This window comes from Rutidosis leptorrhynchoides, chromosome 1, assembly GCF_046630445.1.
Source record: "Rutidosis leptorrhynchoides isolate AG116_Rl617_1_P2 chromosome 1, CSIRO_AGI_Rlap_v1, whole genome shotgun sequence".
Taxonomy (NCBI): domain Eukaryota; kingdom Viridiplantae; phylum Streptophyta; class Magnoliopsida; order Asterales; family Asteraceae; genus Rutidosis; species Rutidosis leptorrhynchoides.
This window is the reverse complement of record NC_092333.1, coordinates 348,122,148-348,136,239: the sequence shown is the minus strand read 5'-3', so window position 1 is coordinate 348,136,239 and position 14,092 is coordinate 348,122,148. Positions and strand designations below refer to the sequence as shown.

Genomic DNA, 14,092 nt, shown 5'->3' with positions numbered 1-14,092 from the left:
ACTAAAACTACCCAAAAAACATGGAATTGTGAAACTTCCTGGATCTGATAATTTTTCTGGTATCTTATTCAACAGCACTGCTGAACAATTAGCATTCATAGTAACGGCCGAGTGTTCTTCCATTTTCTTTCTATTCGATATTAGATCTTTTAGAAATTTAGCATATCTAGGCATTCCTGAAATTACATCATTGAAAGGAAGATTTACATTTATTTGTTTAAACATATCCAAGAATTTGGATTGCTCGGCTTCAAGTTTCTCTTTTTTCATTTTACTCGGGTAAGGAAGTGGTGGTTGGTATGGTTTAACATAAGGTTTAGCCTTAACTGTGTTATCTTCATTAACCTTTTCAACTACCGGTTCTTTTTCCTTATCTTGTTCAGGTTGTGGTTCTTGTGGAGTAGGAATAGCTTCATCAGAAATTACAGGTATTTCAGGTGGTTTAAGTGTAATACCACTTCTTGTGGTAATGGCTTTAGCTGTTTCATTCCGGGGGTTAGCATTTGTATTACTAGGTAAACTTCCCGGTTTTCTTTCACCTATTAACCTTGCTAGGTTACTTACTTCTTGTTCTAAATTTTGAATAGAAGCTTGTTGATTTCTAAATGCTTGAGCATTTTGTTCATTGGTTTGTTTCTGAGATGTGAAAAACTGCGTTTGAGTTTCAACTAGCTTCATCATCATATCTTCTAAATTCGGCTTTTTATCATCGGTTTGTGGTGGTTTATTTTGAAAATTAGGTCTTTGTTGGTTGTAAGTATTGTTGGATACTTGTTGATTACTAGGACCTTGTTGGTTGTTGTATGGAACATTTCGATTATAATTCTGGTTTTGATTGTAAATCGGTCTTGGCGTTTGATAATTATTCTGATAATTATTTCCAGGCCTTTGGTTTAGATATGAAACATTCTCTCTTTGTTCCATTGTTAATTCAATACTGAGACAATCTTTTGTCAAATGTGGTCCTCCACACTGCTCACAACTAATTCGTATTGAGTGCATATCCTTAGTCATCTTTTCCATTCGTCTCTCGACATCATCTATCTTTGCGGAAATGGAATCTAAGTCATGGCTAGAATCGGCTCTAGCTGCTTCAGATGATCTAACGATATCTTTTTCTTGGTGCCACTCATGTGAGTGGGAAGCAGTGTTATCAATAATTTTGTAAGCATCAGTTTCTGTTTTCTTCATAATAGAACCACCAGCTGCTATATCTATGTCTTTCCTTGTAGTGATGTCGCATCCTTGGTAGAATATTTGTACTATTTGACAAGTGTCTAAACCATGTTGTGGGCATCCTCTTAATAACTTTCCAAATCTAGTCCACGCCTCATATAGAGTTTCATTCGGTTTCTGTGTGAACCTAATAATTTCTCCTTGAAGTCTCATGGCTTTAGATGCCGGAAAGAATTGTTTAAGAAATTTTTCAACTAAAACATCCCATGTATCAATCGCCCCTTCAGGTAACGATTCCAACCAATCTTTGGCTTCTCCCTTTAAAGTCCAGGAAAATAACATGAGATATATCTGTTCATCCTCCACTTCTCTTATTTTAAATAGTGTGCAGATCCTATTAAAGGTACGAAGATGTTCATTTGGATCTTCCTTCGGCGCACCACTAAATTGGCATTGATTAGTCACCATATGTAGAATTTGTCCTTTGATTTCATAATCTGGCGCATTAATGTCTGGATGAGTAATTGTGTGACCTTTGCCAGTGCGTTTAGCTCGCATTCGGTCTTCCATACTTAAAGGTTCCAAATTCTCCATAATTGAATTTGTTGAATCTGAATCACTAGAGGATTCTGATTTAATGGTTCGTTCCTCAACAATCTCTGTTTGAATGATTGGTAGTTCCGGAGGAAAAATTAATGGTTCAGGATCTATGAATCGTCCCTGAATATTCTCCGGATTCTCAATTGTGAGGTCGGGTTCAAAAAATGGATTATCGAAAATTTGAATTGGAGTACTTGGTCGACTGGATGACGATTCTAAAGAAAAATCAACGGCGACAATATATGCTAGATGTCTTGATCGAGTTACAGGTGGTGAACGTACAAAAGGTGGTGAACGTCTTGCTCGGTGCATTCACTGAATATCCTATTAGTTTTTAAAAGGAAAGAAAAATTATATAAGTTATCCAATTAATAGACTTTTCTGATTTTGCCCACGTTTCGAATAGCCAAAAGATGCAGCAGAGGGGCAGGATTCGTTTGGTCTCAATATAATTGAGTACTGTTTGGCTCTAATAACCCGGTCCACGTACAAATCCAACTATTACTACGAACCAGAAAATTTTGATGTCTATCAATTTAACCACTTAAAATAAATTTTCGTAATTTTAAGAAATTTAGATAAGAAATAGAATAAAAATCTATATCCTAAAAACTAGAATGGCGAGAAATAAGAAAGAAAAAGAGCGCGTCGGAAAAGGTCGAAAAAGAGAAGGGTTGAAAAATAAAAGGCGTCGAAAAATAAGAAAGAAAAAGAGTGACTTATAAAACTTTAAAACACTCGACTAACCCAACCTTATTACTATCACTAACTTAAAATTAAAATTACAAATTGAGATTACTAATTGGAGTGATAATTGATACATAGGTAAAAGACGTCGAAAAATAAAAATAAGAAAGTAGCGCGTTAAAACTTAAAAAGGAACTAAAAACTAAAAATTAAAAGTTGCGTCTAAAAATATTAAAGCTTACAAGAAAAACTATATCCCAAATGGCAATATCTTAAAAAGGTACTAAAACTTAAAAAGGCGTCGCAAAATTCTAAAGCACCTAAATCTTAGTCTAAAGAGAGAGCACTTAAGGGATTTTACGGTAAAGCCTAAAAATCTAGAAGTGAAAATAACTATGGCAAAAACTATATTTAAAACTAAATACGAGCGAAAAATACAACAAATTACGCTAAAACAATTAAAAAGGGACAAAATATAAAAATATACTAAAAGTTGTAAAAAGTACAATTTTTATAAAAATATTATTTTTATATTATTTATTTAATAAAACTATTAATTTTATAATTTAATAAAACTAATTAAACTAAATACATAAATTAATTAAAACTTAAATTAAATACTAAATTAATTAAATATTTAACCCTAAATACAAATTAATTAATAATAATTAATAATACTCCGTATTTAATGCAGATTAGGGTTCTGTCAGGCGCGTGTCAGGGTGGCTCCGCGAGTCGCGGTACACCTGGCAACAAACTCAGCGAGTCGCGGGGTTTGAAATTTCAGATAAGGTGGTTTCGTTTGACAGGTTCTGTAGTTTTTTTTAAATTATATTTTATATATTTTTCTATTTTAATAATTAAATAAAATATTTATATAAATTAAATAAAAACTTATGTTTTAAAAACTAAAATAAAAATAGAAATACTTTATAATTTTATAAAAAACTTAAAAATAGATTTATATATATTTTTTTTATTTTTTTCATTTTTTTATGTTTTAAATAAACACAAAATATTTAAATAAGACTTATATTTTTATAAAATAAAAATAAAGAAACTTTATAAAACTTAAAAATTTAACAAACTCTTAAAAATATTTATATTTTTGTTTTCTTTTTATGTTTTCGAATATTTAAAACGTATTTTTACAAAAGCGTATTTTTTATAAAAGTAAACTAATTTTTTTTTTATATATAGCGTTGCGCTTCCGGCTTTTAAGCTAAATTTTAAAATCCCCGGCAGCGGCGCCAAAAATACTTGATGTTATGCGAGGTGTATATGAAATAGCTTATATTTTACTAGGAAATACTATTAAATACGATACAATTTTACACAAGATATTTATTTATTTATATAATGGATATACTTAAACCTTGCTACAACACTTATAGGCAGTGTACCTAATCGTACAGTAGTGTAGTTTTTAGTAAGTCCGGTTCGTTCCACAGGGAAAATCTTTAAACAAAGCTTAACGCTATATTAGTTTTACTTTATAAAAATACAAATATATATATAAGTAATATTATTATTATAAAGGGAGGTTTTTACCGTTTAATGACCGGTTTGTTAATTTTTAAAACTTTAGTCGCAGTTAAAACCTAATGTAAAATATTAAAAATAAATACAAGACTTAATTTAAAGCGTAAAGTAAATAACGATAAATAAAATTGCGATAAAATAAACTTGCGATAATTAAAAAGTACGATAATTAAAAGTGCAATTAAATACAATAACAATAAATAAAAGTGCGATAATTAGAAGTGCAATTAAATTTAAAATAAAGGAAATTAAATATGAAATAAAATAATTATGCTTATTTAAACTTCCGTAATCATGATGTTTGACGTGTTGATTTTAGTTTTATGCCCATGGGTTAATTGTCCTTTGTCCTGGATTATTCAATATGTCTGTCTGGTTTTTGTCCATAACAGTCCATCAGTCATAAATATAAAGTGCGAGTATCCTCGTCAAATTATCCTTATACCCGAAGTCAAATATTCCAACTAATTGGGGACTTAAACTGTAACAAGGTTTTAATACTTTGTTATCAATTATGCCAAGTGTCCTTGTACATAATTTCACCCCTGTTTTAATAATTATAGTGGCTATGAATCCATTCCCGTGTCCGGTTAAATGAACGATTATTCGTACATATAAATACCCCGCCCATCGTGTCCGATCGAGTGTATATGGTTATTTATAGGGACGTCCAATTGTAAATCTTTATATTAAAATTAATAAACTATCATTTAGTTAAACAAATATAAAGCCCATTAATAGCCCATAATCTAATTTTTACAAGTGTCGTTCTTTTGTCCAAACCCCAATTATGGTACAAAGCCCAATTACCCAATTTTAGTATTTTTAGCCCAACATCATGATTACTTCGTTTTAAATAAGCATAATAATAACTTAGCTACGAGAAATTAAATTAAAAAGGTTAAACATAACTTACAATGATTAAACATAGCGTAGCGTTACACGGACAGAATTTCGACTTACACCCTTACAACATTCGCTAACATACCCTTATTATTAGAATTAAAATTAAAATTAAAATTAAAATTAAAATTATAATGTATATATATATAATGCGTTTGATGAGAGAAGAAGAAAAAGGATATATATAAAACGATCAAAATGCGTTAGCTTTTATAGGCATTTTTGTCCAGGGTATCTCCGCGAGTCGCGGTGTTTTTACACTACAAACTCCGCAAGTCGCGGAGTTCGTAAACCCAGCTCACACCATTTTGTCTTTTAATTTGCCGACGTTATTTAAATATAAATATAATATATAAATAATTTTTAAGAATTATTTAAATATTATATTATATTTATGTGCATAGTTGACTCGTAATTTTTAGTCCGTTGCGTCGAGCGTTGAGAGTTGACTCATGTCCCGGTTCCGGATTTTCGAACGTCCTTGCGTACTATTTTATATCTTGTACTTTGCTTTTTGAATCTTGTACTCTTGTAATTTTGAGACGTGTCTTATCAATAATTGGAACCTCTTTGATTGTATTTTGTACTTTTGAGCTTTTTGGTCGTTTGCGTCTTCAATTCGTCGAATCTGTCTTTTGTCTTCACCTTTTATTATTTAAACGAATATCACTTGTAAATAGAACAATTGCAACTAAAAGCTTGTATTTCTTGAGGGATAATGCTATGAAATATATGTTCGTTTTTAGCATTATCAGTCCAATTTCCACAAGTGTCATTCTTTTGTCCAAACCCCAATTATGGTACAAAGCCCAATTACCCAATCTTAATATTTAGCCCAACATCACGATTACTTCGGCACTAAATAAGCATAATAATAACTTAGCTACGAGACATTAATTTAAAAAGGTTAAACATAACTTACAAGGATTAATAATAGCGTAGCGTTACACGGACAGAATTTCGACTTACACACTTACAACATTCGCTAACATACCCTTATTATTATTAATCTTAAATAAAAATTAAAATTATAAATTATATATATATATATATATATATATATATATATATATATATATATATATATATATATATATATATATATATATATATATATATCGTAAAAGATAGAGAGGATAGAAAAAGATGTGTTATTTTCGGCCAAAACACGCGAACTTTATAGGACCTGAGCGGATATAGTACACCATGCAATCGCATGGTTTTTGGTCTTCCTGGCCATGCGATCGCATGGCCTTCTTTTACAGCTCACATACTTTTGTTTTTTATTTACCGACGGTTTTAATAAATAAATAATATATATATATATATATATATATATATATATATATATATATATATATATATATATATATATATATATATATATATATATATATATATATATATAATTTTAAGAATTATTTATATATTATATTTATGTGCATAGTTGACTTGTAATTTTTAGTCCGTTGCGTCGCGCGTTGAGAGTTGACTCTGGTCCCGGTTTCGGATTTTCGAACGTCCTTGCGTACAATTTAATATCTTGTACTTTGCGTTTTGCGGCTCGTACTCTTGTAATTTTTAGACGTTTCTCATCTTTAATTTGAACCTTGTGATTTGTACTTTGTACTTTTTAGCTTTTTGGTCATTTGCATCTTCAAATCGTCGAATCTGTCTTTTGTCTTCACCTATTATTATTTAAACGAATATCACTTGTAAATAGAACAATTGCAACTCAAAGCTTGTCTTTTTTTAGGGATAATGCTATGAAATATATGTTCATTTTTAGCATTATCAGGTGTCATCTTCTTAATTCTGTCTGCTCGCTCAGCATATAACTTTACTTTCTTTCTATCATATTTGATCATGAACTTAGCATTTCTTTTCAAAGCAGCCCTTTTGTGTTCTTCAATGCTGAGTAGTTCATCATGAATTTCACGCTTTTCAGGATCGAGGGATCGTACATGCTCAATTTTATGTTGTTTCAGAGCAGCATACGCCTCAAATTTACCGTTGAAAGCAGCATCTAGTTCCTGATGTCTCTTCTGATGCCTCTCCAGTTTTATTTTTATTTTATGTTCAATAGTTTGAGAGACAACAAAAGATTCAGCAACGGCCAATTCAGAAACATCACTGGGCTTACTGCCAGAACCAATATTATCCACAGATGTGGCAGACATACTGGGTTGAGATTCACCAGCTACCTGGACACCTGCTTCAGTATGAGCGTTGCTGGGCTTAGTGCCAGAACCTTGACCAGTACCATCACCACCATCACCATCCCTCCTTTGCTTTTTTGGAGCTTTTTCATGCTCGTGCTCCCCCTCAGATTGTTTTCTCTTTTTAGTTTGCTTTTTAGACTTCTTCTTCCCCCTTTTTGTCATCAGCAGGGGTAGAAGCAGGAGCTGGGGAGACTTGTGCATCAAGGTCACTATCAGACTCAGGAACAGAATAAGCAAATCTGTTCCAGTTAGCATCAACAGGAGATAGATGGGCACCAGGATCTACACCATATTGTCTGAGGCAGAGGTTTGAAGATCGAACTTCATTTCTAGCAACACCCATGGCCATTTGTTGGACATCAGCCCTAACATCAGCTTGAAGAGTAGCCATTCGTTGCATTACCTCCACCATTTGTACATAAGCTGAGGCAGGAATCATAGTAGCCATTCGCTGTTCCTGTGAATCCAATCTCTCTTCCAATACCCTATTTTCTTCATTAAGAAAAAGAATTCTGCTATTAGCAGCATCCAAATCAGCTTGAAGACGGGCAATATGATCAGCATACTCATTGTGAGAGATGATTCGCCATTTGAGATCCTCCTCCTCTTCATGTTGTTTGACAATGGCTTCCACCACAAGATCTGTAAAAGCACATACTTGTCTGAGCTGGGCTTCAATAGATGAAGTTGTAACCTCCCCAGCTCTGCGTATGGCTTCAGTCATTCTATCAACAAGAGTAGTGCGGATGGTTCATTGTAGATCTGGTGTGATCTTGGATACTGTTCGATAGATAGCCAGGGTGGAGATGGCAGCCACCTCATTAGCATCAAAACTGCTGGTTGAGGGGCGATCACTAGCAGCGACAATAGGACTACCTCTGTGGGGTGGTGGAGGTGAAAGGTCAGAATCTAACTCATCACCATGATCACCATCATTTTTACCTTCACCCGTGAAAGGACCCGTTCATATACATTATAAACGATTCACAATAGTTGATTACATTGCGAGGTATTTGACCTCTATATGATACATTTTACAAACATTGCATTCGTTTTTAAAAGACAATCTTTCTTTACATCGAAAATTGACAGGCATGCATACCATTTCATAATATCCACTATCCAACTATAAATTGATTTAATAATAATCTTTAATGAACTCAATGACTCGAATGCAACGTTCTTCGAAATATGCTATGAAAGACTCCAAGTAATATCTTTAAAATGAGCAAATGCACAGCGGAAGATTTCTTTAACACCTGAGAATAAACATGCTTTAAAGTGTCAACCAAAAGGTTGGTGAGTTCATTAGTTTATCATAATCATTTATTTCTATCATTTTAATAGACTACAAGAATTTCATTTCCAGTTCTCATAAATATACGTCCCATGCATAGAGACAAAAATAATCATTCATATGGTGAACACCTGGTAACCGACATTAACTAGATACATATAAGAATATCCCCTATCATTCCGGGATCCTCCTTCGGACATGATATAAATTTCGAAGTACTAAAGCATTCGGTACTTTGGATGGGGTTTGTTAGGCCCAATAGATATATCTTTAGGATTCGCGTCAATTAGGGTGTCTGTTCCCTAATTCTTAAATTACCAGACTTTAATAAAAAGGGGCATATTCGATTTCGATAATTCAACCATAGAATGTAGTTTCAATTACTTGTGTCTATTTCGTCAAACATTTATAAAAGCGCATGTATTCTCAGTCCCAAAAATATAAAGGGTAAAAAAGGCAAATGAAACTCACCATACTGTATTTCGTAGTAAAAATACATATAACATCATTGAACAAGTGCAAGGTTGGCCTCGGATTCACGAACCTAAATTAATTATATATATTTATGTGTTGGTTAATATTTGTCTAACAAATTAGGTCAAGTCATAGTGTACCACAACCCTAATGCTCGAGACTAATATGCAAAAGTCAACAAAAGTAAATTTGACTCAAAATAATTTCCAAAAATCTATACATGATTAATATATAGTTTAAATATCATCGTTTTATATTTTTAAATATTTTTAAAAGATTTATTAGAGTAAATAATATAATTTATTTATTAATAAATAAAATTTTATATTAAATTTATATAATAAAATATACTTTTATATATATTAAGTAATAAAATTTATAGGGTTCATTTAATATCATAAAGATAATATAATAGGTATTATTAAAGTAAGTTCTTACACGTAGTAAAATATGTTTGTATCACATATTTATTTGATAAAATAATATCTATAATGATAGTAAGTAAAAGTTGTATTATTTTGTAATAATAATTATTATTATAAAAATATCAATATTTATAATTACTAAGATGACATTATGATAAAACGATAATTCTAATTATGATAACTTTAATATTTACGATAATTTTTAATATTATCTTTAAAATAATAATTCTATTTAAAATAATAACAATAATGATATTTTATAGTAATAATGACATTTCTATTAAAATGATAATTTTTGTTAAAATGATAGTTTTAATACTAACGATACTTTTAATAATAATAGTAATGATAAAAAAATAATAAGAATGATAATTTTATCTAAATCAATGTCTTATAATATTTTAATTTCATCATGATACTCTTACTCATTATTTCCTAATCGTTTCGTTTAATAGCTTTTAACCATTTTTTATATCGTGTTCATAATAATGATAATAATAGTAATAAAAATAAATAGGTGTTACAAATATTTTTTTAATTACACTAATATTAATAATGATAGTTAATATAACATTACTAACGATAATACTAATAATTATCTTAATGATAATATAGTAATAATAATAATAACAATAACAATAACCATTTTTAAATAATGATATATATATTAATAATGATAATAATAATAATACTAATAATAATAATAATTGGATAATAATAATAATACTAATTATAACTTTAACGATAATAACGATAGTAATAATAATAAAAAATAACAATTTTTAATGATAAATCCCTTTTATTGATAAAGATAATAATAATGATAATAATAAGATAAAACTAGAACGACGATAAAAACGACGATAATAATAATCATTTTTAATAAAAATATCGAAAATTCAATTGATTATAACTTCTAATCCGTTCATCGAAACCATTCGATATCTAAAGGAAAAGTTCTTAATTTTTCGCTAGCTTTCCAAGGACATGTATATCTTATACCTTATCTCAACCATAAGTGTAACTAATTCAAGATTCAACCTAACCTGTCTAAGGGCAATATCAAAAGTACAAGCATGCATAATCCTAAATACTCGAGCACTAGTCAGGGATACACTATTAGTATGTAAAAGTTAAATTATGAGTACTCACGTATCAATATTGAGATTCAATATTGCGGGAAAGGTACGTAGACGCAACGGAAATGATAAACACTATATTGACCTCACGAGCATACCCATGAACCATACACAATCACCTCCATAGCTATAACCCATAATTTCCTTAATCCTATCCCACTCGAAAAAAAATTTCAAAATCACTCGGACAGCACTCTGTCGTAATATTTTATGTATACTAATAATATCTTCAAATAATGCAGAGTAAATATATATATATGTAAATCGATTGAGAGAGTTTAGAGAAAAATATTTTCAAGTTTCTATGAAATAATGAAACATATTGAATTCTATTTATAATAGATTTTTGAATTATTAAAGTGAATTATTAAAGTATGAATTATTAAAGTGAATTATTAAAGTATGAATTATTAAAGTAAATTATTAAAGTATGAATTATTAAAGTGAATTATTAAATTATGAATTATTAAAGTGAATTATTAAAGTATGAATTATTAAAGTGAATTAATAAAGTTAAAGTAAAGTAAAAAATAAAGTAAAGGCAAAGTTTAAGTATAGTAAAAGTATAAAACTATGTACGTATAATACGCGTATAAATATATATAATATTAATTTAAATCGTTATATATATTTAATAAAATAAAATATAAATATCGTTATCTTTATCATTCTAGTTAAGTAATGAGTTGTCAAAAATGGTTCTAGATATTTATAAAAGTTATATACGTTTTAATAATAAAGTTCTTTTTAAACTGAAAACGTTTTTGTACGTTTAAAACTAAATAGATCAATCGAGTCTGTATGAGATTCAATCTTCCACTATCCTTTGTCTAGTTCTCAATGATCGACAATTTGTTCTTATTTATAAATCACTTTACCATTTTCCGAATATTGTTAAAATGGAAAGATTTCTCAAATCAACGTGGGCCTTTCAACAGAGATTTGTAATCATAATTCAATATATCTGATAATTCAATCATTTGATCTTATCTTCTAATTCCATTGATAAACATTTTGAAACAGATACAATCATGTAAAGTATTTAATCTAATATTTTGTTTACGTTTCAAGTTATAATATATATACACATATACATATATAATCATATTCGTTTAATGGTTCGTGAATCGTTGGAACTTGGTCGAGGTTGAATGAATGTATGAACATAGTTTAAAATTCTTGAAATTTAACTTAACAAATATTGCTTATCGTGTCGGAAACATATAAATATTAAAGTTTAAATTTGGTTGGAAATTTCTGGGTTGTCACAACCCGAAGGTTTAGAACCACTGGTATCCTTGTCAGCATCATTATCAGCATCATCAGTGAGATCCACTAGTGTGTCTTTGGAACCAGTCACATTATCAGTCACATATCATTAGTGACTGGCTCGCCCTTACCAGCACCTTTATCAGCATCACCATCAGATGAAGAAGATGATGAGGAAGAAGCTGAAGAATCAGAAGGTACTGGCGAATCAGGAACATTCTGCATCACACACTTACCAGTAGTAGGATCGATGATGAACTTGAGAGGCCTCCATTTACTTGGCCATGGAGAAGCAGCTCGAGCCATACCAAAATAGTGGTAGTATGGTTGCTCATTAACTTGTTGTAACATGGCCAACCTCTCATATACCTCTTCTCTTGCTGATCAGTAGTTCAGTCAGCTCTTCTCTAGGTAATTTGCTGGCTAACACTAAGGCAGTTTGAGGATCAATAGTCAGCTGATCCACCAGCAAGGAAACTCTGGGAGTGATAGATGCTCCCCTATAGATGAAGTTAGGTACAATTTCATCAGGATCTGGTACCTGGCATACATATGGTTTCTTCTCAGCAGAAGCAGTAGCCTGAGAAGAATCAGTAGTGGCTGTAGCAGAGGTACCAGCATCCAAAATGGGTTCCATAGTACCAGTAGTAGCAGTGGATGACTGCTCAGAAGATGGAATAATAGTAGCAGAAGCATCAGTATCCATCTGTGGCTCTTTTGGAACATAGCCAACATCCTGAAGAAATGAAGGCCAGGAAGAATCATCATCATCATGTGAGCTACTACCAGTAACCACTTCAGTAGTAGTAGCAGTTGGAGGAGTAACATTGGTAGTGGCAGCAACATCAACATCAAGAACCTCCTTAACAATATTATCAATGACCTTTTCAAGTACAGGAGGAGGTTCCATTATCATCTCCTCAACCACTTCAGAATCAGTGGTTGAAGTAGCAATACGAGATAGTAGGAGGAGTAGCAGAAATATTAGCAGTAGCTAGCTCCTCATTATCAGTAAGAGTAGTGGAACCAGCAGCCACATTGTCTCCAGTAGAGCCAGCAGCAGTAGAGGCAACAGTACGAGTATCAGTACCACCAGTAGACAAATCAGTAGCACCAACACCAGTAGCAGAACTGGAGATTTCAGCAGTAGAAACAATAACATCCTTTTCTTGCTCCCCCTCTGCCTGTTCACCTACCCTGCTAAGAACTGAAACACAAGAACATTTTATGTTAACAACTGTAGAACCAAATAAAGTTGACTCAACAATTGCATCATTGTTGGTCTCTGGGACAGACTGGTGATTTAGTCAGCCCTTCAATGGAGACAGAGTTAGTTGTCTATAAGTACAGCTGTGACTCTGCTGACTCATTGGCAACACATGTTGACCCAGATAGTGTAAGAGTTCTGGATGGTAATGATGTAGGAGTGAGACTCTTAACATGATCCAAGTAACATTTAGGCTGTGCTGTAACGTCCCGAAAATTTCTGACCAAATTTAAACTTAATCTTTGAATGATTTCGACACGATAAGCAAAGTCTGTAATGTTGAGTCTCAAAATTTTGAAATGCTTTCATGAATTCAGTTAACCTTTGACTATTTCCGACAATTCACGAACAATTAATTGTGAATAGTTATGTGTGTATATATTTATATATAAATAATAAGTGAAAATATAATTTGAAATATTATATGTTGTTATTAAAAGTAATTATGTGAAATAAAAATAAAAATATGATATTATGATAACTATTATTTAAAATATATCTATATATATAAATTAAATATATATTTTGTAATTTTGAATCTATTTAGTAAACGACTGTAACGCTTAATTACCATTCGATGAAATTTTAAGAAAGTTAAATTCAAACATATATGATTTTAAAATAAACGGTGATCCGAAAATGAGTTCTATAAATTTTAGACTTACCAAAAATGTATTTAGGATCTAGTTATTAAATTTTAGCACTTTTTATATTTTACTTGGGGTTGGGAGTGAATAATTAATGTAATTTTTATTTAATAGTTAATGATCGAATTTTATACCATAATGACCAAAATAAATGTAGTGACCTGAACTTTTTCATGTTTATATATATATTAAATAAAATTGATATTTATATGATTAAGTGTTTCCAACATGTTAAGCAATCAAACTTGTTAAGACTTGATTAATTGAAATAAGTTTAATATAGACAATTGTCCACCCAAGTTGACCGGTGATTCACGAACGTTATAACTTGTAAAAACTATATGATGACATATATATGATTATATATATATAGTTAACATGATATTATGATAAGTAAGTATCTCATTAGGTATTTTAACAATGAGTTATATACATAAAATTGTG

At 30.7% G+C, this 14,092-nt stretch overlaps 1 non-coding gene across 1 annotated transcript; it reads left to right on the top strand.

The window, feature by feature from the left end:
* The first annotated feature begins 1,279 nt into the window (after nt 1-1,279).
* On the top strand, nt 1,280-1,386 carry LOC139887067 (small nucleolar RNA R71). The gene has a single exon (XR_011772917.1). It is a non-coding gene; the product is annotated as a small nucleolar RNA R71 (small nucleolar RNA).
* Nucleotides 1,387-14,092: the final 12,706 nt, after the last annotated feature.